This window comes from Lithobates pipiens, unplaced genomic scaffold (assembly GCF_037356315.1).
Source record: "Lithobates pipiens isolate NorthernLeopardFrog02 unplaced genomic scaffold, aLitPip1_a1.2 Scaffold_66, whole genome shotgun sequence".
Taxonomy (NCBI): domain Eukaryota; kingdom Metazoa; phylum Chordata; class Amphibia; order Anura; family Ranidae; genus Lithobates; species Lithobates pipiens.
Genome location: NW_027507888.1, coordinates 318,454 through 333,766, shown reverse-complemented (window position 1 = coordinate 333,766; position 15,313 = coordinate 318,454). Strand labels below are relative to the sequence as shown.

Sequence of the window (15,313 nt, the reverse complement as noted above, 5' to 3'; positions counted from 1 at the left end):
GTATAAGCACTCCATCAGGGGGACTTCCTGGCATCCCTGGATATCCAGGATACGTACTTACCTGTACTCATATGCTTCAGGCATCAGATTTCTGCGATTTGCATTTGGAAGAGCACTATCAGTTTGTGGCTCTCCTTTTTTGGCCTTGCGTCAGCACCCAAAGTTCTTTCAAAGTGTTAGGCCCAATTCTGCTGCTGTTAAGGCAACGTGGAGTCACAATCGTGGGTTACCTAGACAACCTCCTGAGAGCAGCTTCCGCCTCAGACTTAAGGGAGGGTGTAGTGATCACCATGCAGACTCTCCGGGAGTTTAGTTGGGTGCTGAACCTAAAGATGTTGGCGTTGGTGCTGACTCAACACCTGGAGTGCCTGGGCTTGCTGTTGGAGTCCTCCAGAAGCAAGCGGTTTTTATCCCTTCAGACAAGCTGCAGACTGTTCAAACTGCAGTGAAGTTGATAAACTGCATATGGTCGTTGCTGCGCTTCTGCATGCGCTTTCTGGACCTCAAGGTAGCCACATTCGAGGTGGGACCGTATGCTCAATTTCACACGAGTCTTGCAGAAGGAGATTTTGTCAAAATGGAACAAATGATCCCTGGATTGTCAAATTGGGGTGAACCAGTTAGTCAGGGATTCCCTTCTCTGGTGGCTGAGATCTCTGGCCAGATTGTTCCTTCCTCTCAATTGGACAGTGATCACAACGGATGCCAGCCTGACCGGTTGGGGGGGGGGGGGGGGGGCGAGTGCTGGGTGTACAGTCGGCCCAGGTCCTTTGGTCGCGGGAAGAATTCCATCTGCCAATCAATGTGCTAGAGCTTCGGGCAATCAGACTTTGCCTTTCCATATGGTCAATGAGGCTACAAGGGCAGGATCCAGTCAAACAACGCACGCAGTGGCGTACGTCAACCAAGGAGGAACAAGGAGCTCAGCTGCAGCATGTGAGGTTGCTCACATCCTCCAGTGGGCAGAGTGACATGTGCCGGCCATATATATCCCGGGTGTAGAAAACTGGCAGGCGGACTACCTAAGTCATCAGATGCTGGACCCAGGTGAATGGTCGTTGCATTTGGAGGTATTCAGGCTCCATTGCCTAAGGGGGGGGGGGGACACCAGATGTGGACTTCTCGGCTTAATCAGAAGGTGCAGAGGTTTGTGTCCAGCACAAGAGACCCCTGGGTGGACGCGTCAAGCACTCAAGCTTCTACCACGTCTGCTGCGCAGAGTGGAGGCCGAGGGGATTCCAGCAATTCTGATTGTCCCAGATTGGCCTCTGCGTCCTTGGTACGCCGACCTAGTACAACTGGTGGCGTATGTTCCTTGGTGGCTACCGCTGTGAGAGGACCTTCTAGCGCAAGGTCCGATGCTTCATCCTGCTTTACCATCGTTGGTTTTAACGGCATGGCTGTTGAAAGCCAGGTGCTAAAGGACCGATGTCTGTCAGACTCAGTCATTTCCACAGAAGTCGTCTTCCCTGAAGATTTACCATCATACATGGAAGGTTCCACGTGTGAAGAGATGGTGTGACGTCCGCACTTATTCAGTTTCCAGTATCCTTGCAGCAAGGAGTGGATCAGAAACTTGCCTTAAGCAACATCGAGGGACAGATATCTGCCTTGGCTGCCCTTTTCCAACATCCCTTGGTGACTCACTCATTGGTGAGTATCTTTGTGCAAGGGGTTCAACACATAGTCCCTGCGGTTTGACCACTGCTACCTCCGTGGGATCTGAATCTGGTGCTATCAGAAACCGGCATTTGAGAACATTGGGGAGATTCCCTTGTTAACACTCAGAAGTTTTTCTAGTAGCTATTAGCTCTGCCACGAGGGTTTCTGAATTGGTGGCATTGTCATGCAAGTCTCCCTACCTGGTCGTCCGCAGCCCTCTTTCCTTCCAAAGGTGGTTTCGGCATTCCATCTAAATGAGGACCTTGCGTTGCCTTCCTTAAGTCCTAAGTTGACACACCCAAAAGAGGTTGCCTTACATTCCCTGGACGTGGTCTGGGCTCTACGAGCGTATCTGTCTGCTTCAGCTCCCTTCCAGAAGTCAGACTGGTTGTCTCAGGGGCTGGTCCAAAAAAAAGCTCTGGCGGTCTCGTCAACCATTTCTCGGTGGATCAAACGGATTGGGGTTCAGGCCTATGCCTTAAAGGGGCAGGTCCCCCTTTTCCTGTCACGGCTCATTCCACCAGAGCAATTGGGACCTCCTGGGCTTTCCGACATCATCAAGCGTCTGTCTCCCAGGTGTGTAAGGCGTCCGTTCACACTTTCACTAAATTCTACAAAGTTGACGTAAGTGGATCTCAAAAGCTTGCTTTGTCCAAGGTTTTGCAGGCGGCTGTGTAAGGTTACAATTACACTTTAAGTTACTAGTTTGTTATGCATCTTTTGATGCATAAGTTTGCTACTGGTTTTGATGGTAGCTGTTTAAGATGGTGACTCCTCTGTTGAGGTGTTCCCTTTGTTGTGGGTGAAGTTATGTTTTGCTGTTTCCACCCCTCGTTTTTTGCTTGGGGACGTCCCTAAGGTCAAGAATTAAAGGAGCTGTGTCCGTCAATCAACGAAAGAGAAAATGGGATTTTTGTACTCACCGTAAAAACCTTTTTCTCTGAAGTTCAGACAGACACAGCACCGACCCCTCCTATTTGTACTGCTTTTTGACGTACTGAGCCGCAGGAAGCGGGGTGAGGGAGTTATAGCCACAGGGACCGCCCCCTGGGCGGTGCTGAGCAGTCTTGCTGTTTTTACACATGTTACATGTTCTAAGTCCTCTCCTGAAGTGGTTTGATAACCCAAAGGTCAAGAATTAAAGTTGTCAATGAACTTCAGAGAAAAGCATTTTACTGTGAGTACAGAAAGCCAATTTTTTTTTTCAGCTTTCAGTGCTGTCGCACTTTGACAATTGCGCGGCCATGCTACACTGTACCCAAACAAACTTTTCTTCACACAAATAGAACTTTCTTTTGGTGGTCTTCACAACCGGGTTTATTATGTACAATAAAAACCCCAAAAATTTTGGAAAGGTTTTTTTACTCTGTGTTCGTGTTTACATGGCTTAGATTAAGGCTGTGATTGGACGCAGCCAATCACATGGTTAAAGAGCCACAGCTCTTTACACAGATCGGAGTTGCGCCGTGACCTAGCAACATAACGTGGCTGTGCGAGAGTGGCTGTTCTGGGCCGCCGTCCTATGATGCTGTATAGAACAAGAGCTGCACCGCTGTCATTTGACAGTGGTTGGGTAGCAAGCAGTTAGAGATTTAAAAGAATAGCCTTTTTATAATACAAAAACAGCTGATAATCGCTACTATAAGGGGTTAATGTATACTTTGGAACACTGAAAGTAATATAAAAAATTACATACTCACTGGCCACTTTATTAAGTACACCTGTTCAATTGCTTAGCAACACAAATTGCTAATCGGCCAATCACATGGCAGCAACTTCATTTAAGCATCTAGATGTAGGGAAAATTACTTTCTGAAGCTCAAACAGAGCAGCGGAATGGGGAAGAAAGTGACTTTGAACATGGCATGGTTGTTGGTGCCAGATGAGCTGGTCTGAGTATTTCAAAAACTGGGATCTTCAAGCACAACCATCTTTAACCACTTGCTTAACTGGGCACTTAAACCCCCCTCCAGACCAATTTTCAGTTTTCAGCGCTGATGCACTTTGAATGACGATACTGATAGCAGATCACAAGATCTTTAATGTTAAGCAAAAAGCAAAGCTTCTGCAAAGAAAAAATCCATGGGCCCATGGCCCTGCGGGGTTACTAGGTCCTTCTCCTTCACTAGGCAGAAAAACCCCTAATTATTGTGGTGTATATCTGGACTTTCGGTTAGCATTTTGCACTTATCAGTTTCAACAAATTCTAATGGCAATATTCGGATATTGCTCTACATCAAGTTAATATGGGTTTTACGTTATATATTAGCACCTGCACCACTTTGTCAGTTTGCACATTTATGAAGGATTATGCACTTTAGCACTTCATCGGGTTTATGATCTGACCGTGCACAGTCCTTTTTACTGTTAGCTGTTCTGGCTGTGCCATTTACCTCTTTACATACAATGCAAGCCTTGTATCAGTGGTTCAGGCTGGTAGTGTAATGGTGTGGGGGGTATTTTCTTTGTACACTTGGTATCAATTGAGCATTGTTTAACCACTTCAGCCTCTGAAGAATTTATCCCCTTCCTGACCAGAGAACTTTTTGCGATACGGCACTACGTCGCTTTAATTGCGAATTGCGTGGTTGTGCGACGTTGCACCCAAACAACGTTTTCCTCACAAATCGCTTTCTTTTGGTATTTGATCACCTCTGCAATTTTTTTTTTTTTTTTACGCTATAAACAAAAAAGCGACTGTTTTAAAGGAAAAATAAAGCTAAGCAAATATTTTTTATTTTGCTATAATGTCCCCAAAAAATATAAAAACAAATTTCTTTCTCAGTTTAGGCAGATATGTATTGTACATATTTTTGGTAAAAAATATTGCAATAAGCGTATATTCATTGGTTTGCTCAAGTTATAGCGTTTTTTACAAAATAGATTTATGACTTTTTTTCTTTTTTTTTTTTTTTTTTTAATTGCGACTGCGACATTGTGGCGGACGCATCAGACACTTTTGACACTATTTTGGGACCAGTGACATTTATACAGCATCCGTGATATAAAAATGCACTGATTACTGTGTAAATTACACTGGCAGGGAAGGGGTTGAACACTAGGGGGTGATCAAGGGGTTAAGTGTGTCCTAGGGAGTGATTCTAACTGTGGGGGGTGGGCTCACTAAACATGATGGAGCAGTAGCTCCCTGTCATATTGCTGGGCAGAACAGGGTAATGTCTTGTCTTGTTTACATTAGGCATCTCCCAGTTCTGCCGCTCTGTCACAATTGCAGGCCACCGGAGGACAGAGTATGCAGGGAACCCTCAGAGTACCCGGCGCCCACTAAGCCATGTCTTAAAAGGGACGTACAGGTACGCCCATTTGACCAGCCATGCCATTGTGTCGACTTAGATCGTGCGCTGGTCGACAAGCAGTCAAATGCCACGGCCTACCTGAGTATTGTTGCGGACCATGTCCACCCCTTCGACTACAGTGTACCCATCTTCTGACGGCTACTTCCAGCAGTATAATGCACCATGTCACAGCTCAAATCCTCTCAAACTGGTTTCTTGAACATGACATTGAGTTTACTTTATTCCAATGGCCTCCAGTCACCAGATCTCAATCCAAAAGTGCACCTTTGGGATGTGGTGGCATGGAGGATTCGCATCATGGATCTGCAGCTGACAAGTCTGCAGCAACTGCATGATATGTCAATATGGACCACATTCTCTGAGCAATGTTTCCAACACCTTGAATTTATGCCATGAAGAATTAAGGCAGTTCTGAAGGCAAAAGGGGGTCCAACCCGGTACTAGCAAGGTGTACCTAATAGTGGCCGGTGAGTGTGTATGTACAGTGGGAAAAGAGAACAATTGGATCCCCTGCAGATTTTGTAAGTTTGCCAACTTAGAAATTAATGGTCTATAATTTTTATCATGGGTGTATTTTAAGTGTTAGAGACAGAAAATCCAGAAAACTCATAAAACAAATGCTATAAATTAAGCTGCAGTTCAGTGCGTAAAATAAGTATTTGATCCCAAAGCAAAACATGACTTGGTACTTGTAGACAAAACACTTTGAATTATAGTAAATGTAACGAAGAATTTTATTGGTACAAACACATTAAAATTGAGGAAAAAAAACCCTATTGTATACAAAATAATTTCAGATCTACAGCAGAAAATCGTAACATGTCCTCTAGTTTGACATATGCTGTTGGATTTACATATTTTCATATAATGAGTAAGTCAATTATTGACCTTGGCAAATGTGAAAAAATGTGGTGTGCATTTGTATTAGGCCTCCCTGAGAATACTTTGTAGAACTGCCTTTTCACTGCAATTACAGCTGAAAGTCTTTTTTGGGTATGTCTCTACCAGCTTTGCACATCTAGAGTGAAATTTTTGCCCATTTCTTAACTGCAAAATAGTCCAATCTCTGTCACATTCGATGGAGAGCATCTGAACAGCAGTTATTAGTCTTGCCACAGATTTGCAATTGGATTTAGGTCTAGGACTTTGACTGGGACATTCTATCATATAAATATGCTTTGATCTAAAACATTCAATTGTAGCTCTGACTGTATGTTTAGGGTCATTGTCCTGGAAGGGGAACCTCTGCCCCAGTTTTTTCCCCAACAGGTCTTTGGGTGGGAGAGCAACCTGCCTCTGTAGGTCTGTAGTTGCAGCCCCTCTGTTTACCTCAGTCAATGATCCAGGTTGCTACCTTTTGGAGATCTTAGGTCAGCGATGTTGAAACTTGGCACCCTAGATGTTTTGGAACTACATTTTCATTGATGATACACAGAAGAGTGCGTGAGCCCCATTGGAAATATATTTCCAAAACATTTGGGGTGCCAAGGTCCTTCATCACTGTCCTAGGTGATTGAGGCTGCTCATTCCGTTTGTTTTAAGCTGGTGTCAGGCCTGGCACACTTTGATGGTTTGTGAAAGCCCAACCCCCCCCCCCCCCCCCAGGACAAGGTGGTCTCGCACCCATTTCTACTCTGATCTGTGAATCTGGCCTTTTGACCTGAGCTCACTCACCTATTCATATCGTTGCTCTTGCATTTGGAAGCGTGCATCTTTACCTAGTCGTGCTCCCGTTTTGACTTGGCTTGCGCTCTCCCCGTTTGCTCACCAAGTAGCCGGCTCTGATCTTGGCATGGCTGAGACGGCAGGGGATTTCTGCGATAGGCTATCTGGCCAACTTCTTCCTGTAAGCATAGTCTTATTCTGCACACCCGGACAATGTGGCAATCGCCATGTGTTTTTTTCATGGCTTTAGCACGGGAGTTTGACCTCAAGTGCTCCGCTCTGACCTCAACCAGTTATCTGAATTGACGGCGTCTTCTTTTTGACCCGGCACGGGCCAAGGCGTTCCCTTGCCGGTTAAGCGTCGCAACCGCTTTTAAAAAAAATAAATCTTTCATTTTATTTTTTTTGCTATTATGTTTTACGATGGCTGTCCGTTTGTGGTTTTGGTGATCTTTATGCTTTAGTTTGGTCATTAGGCTATCCGGAGACTTTTAAGTAGCACTATTATGTTTTACTTAATTAGTACTAAAATATAGACTGTATTTCTCTTACGTTCACTGTCTGACACAGCTCGTTATGCCACCTTCAGGAGAGGACTAGGCATAACATGTCATATAAAAACAACAACTTTCTAGTTCTGCCCAAGGGGGACGACCCCACAGCCTGCCTTGCAGCTTCAGTTTTTTGGGGGGTTTTTCTGCCTAGTGAAGGAGAAGGACCTAGTAACCCCGCAGGGCCATGGGCCCATGGATTTTTTCTTTGCAGAAGCTTTGCTTTTTGCTTAACATTAAAGATCCTGTGATCTGCTATCGGCTGGGTGACAGGCTGGATACTCTTATCCTTGTCTCTCCAGCCTGGCCAGCGAGCGTGTGCAGACCAGAGCCACGACATGCCTCAGCTCCAGAGGTGGCTGGTGAGCGCAAATGCTCCGGGGCACACACGTGACCAGGCTACTCCTTTCTGCGTCTCAGTGGGACGGGCCAGCAGCCATCCCACACTGATTGGAGAGCGGGTCTGTGATGGAATGTCTCCCAGCTCTTCAGAACCGGGTAAGTACAGCTCTCCCTGCCTCAGTGGGGCTGAGCAGTTGGGCAATCCCTGGGAGGTGGATCTCTGTGTGTGTGTGCGCGCGCCATATACAGGGGCTCTCTGGGGGGCTTTTACCTGGGGGAGGGATTGCGCTTGCTGGCTGTGCCCTGGCTGTGTGTGGATCTCTCCTTGAGGTGTCTGGAGGCTGTGTCTGTTGATCGCTGTAGTGCTGTTTCACCACCATTTATCTGCCTGTTTAGTTCGCTGTCCCTCGTGGTATACAGTGCTCGGCGGCCATCTTTGGTGAGGCAAGGAGCAGCAGGCTCTCTGACCATTTTCATGTGTTTTGGCGGCCGTTTTCCCTGTGATTATGTCCTTTTTATACTGGACGCTCGGCGGCCATTTGATTTTGGTCAGTTTCAGCGCCATTCAAAACAGCTCTGCACAGCGCTGTGCGGTCTCCTATGCATCTGGGAGTTGGCACAGGACACAGGCTCTACTAGCTGGACAGCCAGCGCAGAACCAGTCAGGGTGGGGAGTTCTGTGCGGAAGAGCCCCTCAGCCAGCAGCTGTTAGGAGGGTGGGACCATCGCTTTCCTAAGTCCCCAACAGGTGGCAGACAGGGTAGGGCAGTGATGGCGAACCTTGGCACCCCAGATGTTTTGGAACTACATTTCCCATGATGCACCCCTACACTGCAGAGTGCCTGAGCATGGTGGGAAATGTATTTCCAAAACATCTGGGGTGCCAAGTTTTGCCATCGCTGGGGTTGGGTCAGCATGGCTTCAGAAACTGGTGTTTCTTCCCCCGAAATCCAGGCAATTGCAACCGGTTCACCTGCAGGCAGTGCCTCTGGATGCTTTGTCGGCGGTCCTCTATTTGTTGCCAAGATGGAGGCGGTGCGTGGGCGTAAAGGTTGTAAAAACCGGCCCCCGTCCTCTGGAGGGGAGCTCTGATGCAGACTCGGGCCCTGCTGAGGCCGGTGACCCCCCCCCCCCCCCCGCTCTGTCATTTCAGATGACGCTGACCAGGACCGAACTGACAGCGAAGATGAGTCCCCGTCCGGGTCCGTGCGCGAGAATCGCTTGTTTCGAGCACTTATCACAGCTGTGCGTGAAGAATCGGGAGGGAGCCAGAAGATCCCTTTGCTGATGTAGCGGGGTCCCTTTTGCCTTTTGGGTCCCGTAAGCCAGCCCGTTGACTTAAGCTGTTCCCGTATGTGACTTAAGTTCATTTACAAGGAACGGTGTCGACCGCAATTTGAGCTTTTCGGACCCCAAATACATGGTGGTGCGTTATCCCCTTTCTCAAAAAGCTGTCGGCTCCTCTGGTCGTGGACCCCCCCGGTACAAAGTAACCACCATCCCAGTAGAGGGGACTCCTGCCTTTAAGGACCCCATGGGCAGGAAGGCCGAGGCAGAGGCTCGTTCCTTGTTTACGGATGTGGGGTCAACTAGGCGACCGGTACTGGCATCCACACTCGTGTCTCAGACACTAACCGAGTGGGCAAAACTTTTGCGCCGCGAATTGGGAGAGCAACAGGCTTCTCCTGTCTAACTAGCAGACCAACTAGTGCGAGGCCCGAAGTACAATTTTGTGATGCAGCCCTGGATACCCTTCCTCTGTTATCCAGGCCTTCAGTATCAGCAGTGGTGCCTAAAATGCTGGCCTGCTCACCAGGCATCCAAAAAAGCCCTGACGGATCTTCCCTTCCTTGGCAACCGTCTCTTTGAAGCCTCATTGCATGACATTATTAAAAATGCCAGAGGTGGTAAGAGTACACTAGTCCCACAGGCCAGGAAGGCTAGGAAGGCTAAGGAGCCACGCCGTTGGCAAGGGCCCTCATTCTCCGCTCACAAACGGCTTTTTCGTCCACCCAGGGCTTTGACCAAGCGTCCCCCGACAGGACGACCTTTAAAGGACCAAAGCGTGTGTGGAACCACGAGCCTGCGAGCAAAAGTGCTACCTCATGAAGGTTTTCTCCCGTCCGCAAGACGGGGGGGGGGGTGCCTTCGGGAGTTTGCAGCCCGGTTGGCCTCTCGGCTGTCCGACCAATGGGTCTGCGATCTGATTTCCTCAGGCTACAAGATAGAGTTCCTCTCTTGGCCGCAAAAGAGATTCTTCCCCTGAAGCATACCCGTACTCCCAGCTCGCCAGGAGGCCCTGAAGGGGGCGGTAAGGGACCTGCTTAGTCGTGGGGTGATATTACCCGTTCCAGGAATTGGCATGTTTCCAAGGGTTCTACTCAAACCTGCAAAATGGAAGGGGAACGTCCAGTTTTGGACCTGAAAGCCCTCAATTACTTTGCAAAAGTACAGAGGTTCAGAACGGAATCGCTGAGAAATCGCTGCACTCCATCAAGGGTACTCCCTGGTGGCCTTGGACATCCAGAATGCGTACCTGCACATACCCATATGCCTTCGGCATCAGAGATTTCTGCGATTTGCAGTCTAGGAAGCCCACTACCAGTTTGTGGCTCTGCCTTTTTGGTTTTGCCTCTGCCCTCCCCCAAGGTATTGTCTCTTGTTTTGGCAACGCTGTGGGATCGCGATCGGGGGATACCTAGGCGATCTCCTTCCGAGAGCATCTTCTGCTTCAGAGTTAGGAGGAGGATGTGGCGATCACCATGCAGACCCTGCAGCAATTTTTTATTGGCTGTTGAACCTAAAGAAGTTGGTGATTGTACCGACTCAGCGTTTGAAGTAGCTAGGCTTACTGCTGGACTCCATGGAAGCAAGAGCGTTTCTCCCTTCAGACAAGCTGCTGCAGACTCTCAGAGCTGCGGTAAAACTGTTGAGGAACCGCACAGGGGGTCGTCGCTACGCTTTGCATGCGAGTTCTGGGACTCATGGTGGCCTCCTTGAGGCATTACCCTATGCCCAGTTTCACACCAGAGTCCTGCTGAAGGAGATTTTGACAAAATGGGACAAATCTCCTTTATCCCTGGATGGGCAGATTCAGGTGAGCCAGCTGGTCAGGGATTCCCTGCTGAGGTCCCCGGCACTTTGGTCCGTGAAGTCGTTCCTACCTCTGAAATGGACAGTGATCACCACGGCCCCCAGCCCAACCGGCTGGGGTAGGGTAATGGGAGTTCAGTCGACTCAGGGCCTCTGGTCGGTGGGTGGTGCGATCCAAGTTGCCGATCAATCTGCTTGAGCCGAGAGCGATCAGGCTATGCCTCTCCACGTGGTCAATAAGACTTTGAGGGGCGTTTGATCAGGTTCCACTCTGACGTATGCCTGCCACTGCCGTGACATTCTGTCGCCAAGGAGGAACAAGAAGCTTGGCCGCTGCACGGGAGGACGCTTGCCCTCACATCCTTCAGTGGGCAGAGCGACATGTACCTGCCCCCGTCGGCCGTTTACATCCCGGGAGCAGAGAACTGGCAGGCAGACTACCTAAGTCGCCAGATGCTGGACCCAGGAGAATGGGCATTGCCATTGCATCCGGAGGCGTTCTGGCTACTGTGCCCGCAATGGGGCACACCAGACGCGGCTCTTCTGGCCGCCCGTCTCAACGGGAAGGTGCCGAGGTTCGTGTCCAGGGCAACAGATCCTTGGGCAGACACGCTGGTGGTGCCATGGGGGATCAGTACCAGCTGATCTATGCACCAGCTGATCTATGCCTTTCCTCCGTTGAAACGGCCTCCACTCAGCGGAGCAGACGTGGTAACAGAGGGGATCCCAGTAATACCGATTGCCCCAGATCGGTCCCAGCGACCCTGGTACTCAGACCTGGTGGCGGACGCCCCGTGTCGACTGCCGCTACGAGAGGACCTTCTGTCTCGATTTCCGATTCTCCGTTCTGCTTTACCATCGCTGGTTTTAACGGCATGGCTATTGAGAGTCGGGTGTTGAGGAACCGGGGTCTTTGGGACTCTGCGATTCCAACTATGCCGAGAGCACGGAAAGCTTCTTCTCGGTAGGTCATCGTACCTGGAAGGCCTACATCTCCATGTGTGAGAAGGGATGGCGTCCGCGCTCCCTTTTTTTTTTTTTTTTTTCCTATATCCAGGATTGATCCTGTTTCTACAGCAATGAGTAGTTCAGAAATTGGCTTTAAGCACCATATTTAAAGGACAAATATCAGCGTTGGCTGTCTTTTTTTTTTTTTTCCAGCGAGCACTTTTTGTTCAAGCTGTCCAAAATGTAGTTCCTCCGTGCGTGGGCCGTTACCCCCGTGGGATCTGAACCTGGCGTTATCGGTGCTTGAAAAAAACCGCCATTTGAAAATATCAGAGATCCCTCTGTTGACTCTTTCCCAGAAAGTGGTCTTTCTAGCGGCCATTACTTTCGGCCAGGAGGGTTTTGTACCCGGCGGCCTGGTCTTGCAAGTCGCCCTATCTGGTGATCCACAAGGATAAGGTGATGTTGTGTCCAACAGTCTTTTCTGCCGAAGGTGGTTTCGGCAGAAAAGCATCAACGAAGACATTGTCTTACCATCTCTGTGTGCTAAGTCGACACATTCTAAGGAGGTGGCTCTTCATGCCCTGGACGTGGTTAAGGCTCTGAGGGTGTATTTGTCTGCTACACCTCCCTTTCAGAAGTCAGACTCCTTGTTTGTTTTTCGGTGGCTGTTTGAAAAAAAAAAAAAAGCACGGCGGTCTCGTCGGCCACCATTTCCAGGGGGGGATCAGACAGATTGTAGTACAGGCCTATGCTTTGAAGAGGCAGGTGCCCCCCTTTCTGGTCACGGCTCACTCCACAAGGCAATCGGAACGACTTTGGCCTTCTGACATCAAGCGTCTGTGAACAGGCGACCAAGTCACCCCCTGAGCGACAGTTTCAAAATTCTACAAGGTCGACGTCGGTGCATGGGGCTGATGCCGATTTTGGCCGCAAAGTTTTGCAGGCGGCTGTACAATTGCACTTACGTTTTTTTTCCTTGTTTTTGGTAAAAACGCAGTACCTTTTTAAGTAATGCACTGTTGCATTTGTTACCGCAGTTCTGGTGCAGTTTGGTGGTAGTGCCTTTTTGGTGGGTAAAAAAAGTTTTGGTCACACTCACAATGTAGTTTTTTGTGGTTAAAGTTTTATACTAGTGGGTGTAGTTTTTATGCTGTTTTGCCACCCCTCATTTTGGCACTGCTTGGGGATGTCCCAGTGGTCTAAGAGCAGCTGTGTCAGGTGGTGAACTGCAGAGAAAAGGATTTTATGGTAAGTATAAAAATCATATCTTTTCTTAAAGATATATCACTGTATTTTCGTGCCTATAAAGTCCATAGGGTTCCAAAAAAGCAAATCAATGTTGTAATTCATTTTGTGATGTGGTGCTGTTTCAACCATATTCCCATCCGCACGATCACCCTGTGAGTATGCAAATAGGACAGTGACTGGGTCCATCATTTAGCCATGCCTGCTCTAGGGGATGTTACTCCCAATAATTAATGTTCACAAATCGGTAAGGCATCTTTGAACTTGCATTCACCTGTTTACTCTCTATTTCTTTTGTAAGGAATCAACTTGATGGGATGTAATTACACAAACAACAGAGGGATCTGCATGTGAGAAAATGAGAAATAGAACAAACCGCAAGAGCATCCTATGAGCGTGGTTGAAGAATACCAAGCTGAATGTCACGGGACCCATGCCTCCATCCAAAAAAAAAAAACTAAAAAGGAAATAAACCTGCATTTTTTTTTTTTTTTTAAATAAAGGACACTGAAAGGCAAGAAGAGAGAAGCACACCTGTTAATACAGAGTTTAATTGTATTTACATACTCTAGTTATGTGGGGAGGGAGAGGAGAGAAGAGAGACATGGTGGGCAGGGGGAGAAAGATGACTTTTTGCACCATCTATAACATGACGTTTCTTCCATCTTGATGTATTCTGAGCTTGTAGTGTTACTTGTAATATTTACTTCCCTCTGTGTAATTTTGATTCTAAAATTCATGTGGAGAGCTTCCTTAAGCACTGATCTGAAAAACAACAAAAATAAATAAATCTTAATTAAGTTATAAAAAAAATCAATTGTTTTTATTTTATCTGTTTTAGAGATTGTAAGCTCTAATGAGCAGGCTACCCTCATGTCTCCTGTATTGAATTGTATTTCCAATGTACGGTTTACTCATAAGTTCCTAAAGCTCTTTGGTAATTGCCATGCTGGACACGCAGAACACTCTCTGTGCCACAACTGAGGTATGGGATCGCAGGTAAGTACCAGACCCTGGATGTCACGATCCCCCCTTAATTTCACACTTTCCCCTGCAACATCGCTGTCCTTGAACCTTCCTTCACATCATAGCCCCAACACTCCTGGCCCTCCTTTTCCTCACAGCCTCTTTATGCTCTGGCCCCCTTCACCCAACAAACACTCATCCTACTGTATGTGTATGACATTTATTTTCCATCAAATCACACATCTTTGATCCTCCATCAATGTGTATCTTGGCATGAACCGGTTTCTCCAATGAGATTGCCTGACCTGTAAAGCACACTTGCATTGTAAAGCTAGCTCATACACGTGATCCCATGATTTATTTTTTTCTAATTACTCGTATCTCTAGCTATAGATAGAGGTTGAGCACAACCCATGTTTTTTTTTGCAATAGCGTTGCATTTGAAGAAAAATAAACTTTTTTTTTTTTAATGAGATTGCCTGATGTGGAAAGCAGCAACCTCATCCATGGGATCCCATATTTTATTTTTATTTATAAGTACTTGTAAAAATATATATGTGCATCGCATCCCAGATTTTTTAACCTCTTCGCGCCCGCCCTATAGCCGAATGACGGCCGTAGAGCAGGCGCTTTCATTCCAGGTGGCCATCCCTGGACGTCCTGTTTACTTCCGCAATGCGCGCCGCCGCGGACGCGCATCAGAAGTTCTGTGTTTGCCGTGTCACCCGGGGACAGGCAAACACAGATCGCTGTAAACGGCCAATCACAGCGGCCGTTTACATCGCGATCGGCGTGTCCAATGGGAGATGATCTCATATGTAAACATATGAGATCTCTCAGCGCCGCTCTCCCTCCTCACACAGACAGAGTGTGAGAAGGGAGAGATGAATGGCTGCAGCGGCCGTCATTGTTAAAAAAAAAAAAAATGTAAAGTGCCATCCTGCCCCAGTGCCATCCACCCCAGTGCCACCTGTTAGTGCTATCTGTCCCCAGTGCCACATGTTGTCAGTGCCATTTGTCCCCAGTTCCATCTGTCATCAGTGCCACGTATAAGTGCCATCGGTCATCAGTGCAATCTCATCAGTGCCACGTATTAATGCCATCTGTCAGTGCCACCTGTCAGTGTCACGTGTCATCAACGCCACTTATTAGTGCCATCTGTCATCGGTGCCACATATTAGTGCCATCTGTCATCGGTGCCACATATTTGTGCCATCTGTCATCGGTGGCACATATTAGTGCCATCTGTCATCAGTGCCACGTGTCATTGTCCTGGTGCTCCAGGGCATTCAAAAGTGTAATAAGTAGTCAACAAGTTAGATGTGTAATTTATGCTCCTAGAACACGTGATGGCGCTCCCTGCATGTTGGGCCTCTCTATGTGTGAAAAAGTCCCACACATGTGGTATTGTAATACTCAGGAGGAGTAGCAGAATTTTTTGGGGTGTGTCATTTGTAGTATACACATGCCATGTTGGAGAAATAACCTATTACAATGACAATTTTGTGGAGTAATTTTGCA

General features: G+C 47.7%; 1 long non-coding RNA gene across 1 annotated transcript in view; it reads left to right on the top strand.

The window, feature by feature from the left end:
* Positions 1 to 13,329, top strand: part of LOC143958944 (uncharacterized) — a 101,080-nt gene extending 87,751 nt beyond the window's left edge. Inside the window, exon 2 of the long non-coding RNA XR_013270152.1 lies at positions 13,128 to 13,329. This is a non-coding gene — a long non-coding RNA (uncharacterized LOC143958944). The remainder of the gene's footprint in view (positions 1 to 13,127) is intronic.
* The last annotated feature ends 1,984 nt before the right edge of the window (positions 13,330 to 15,313 follow it).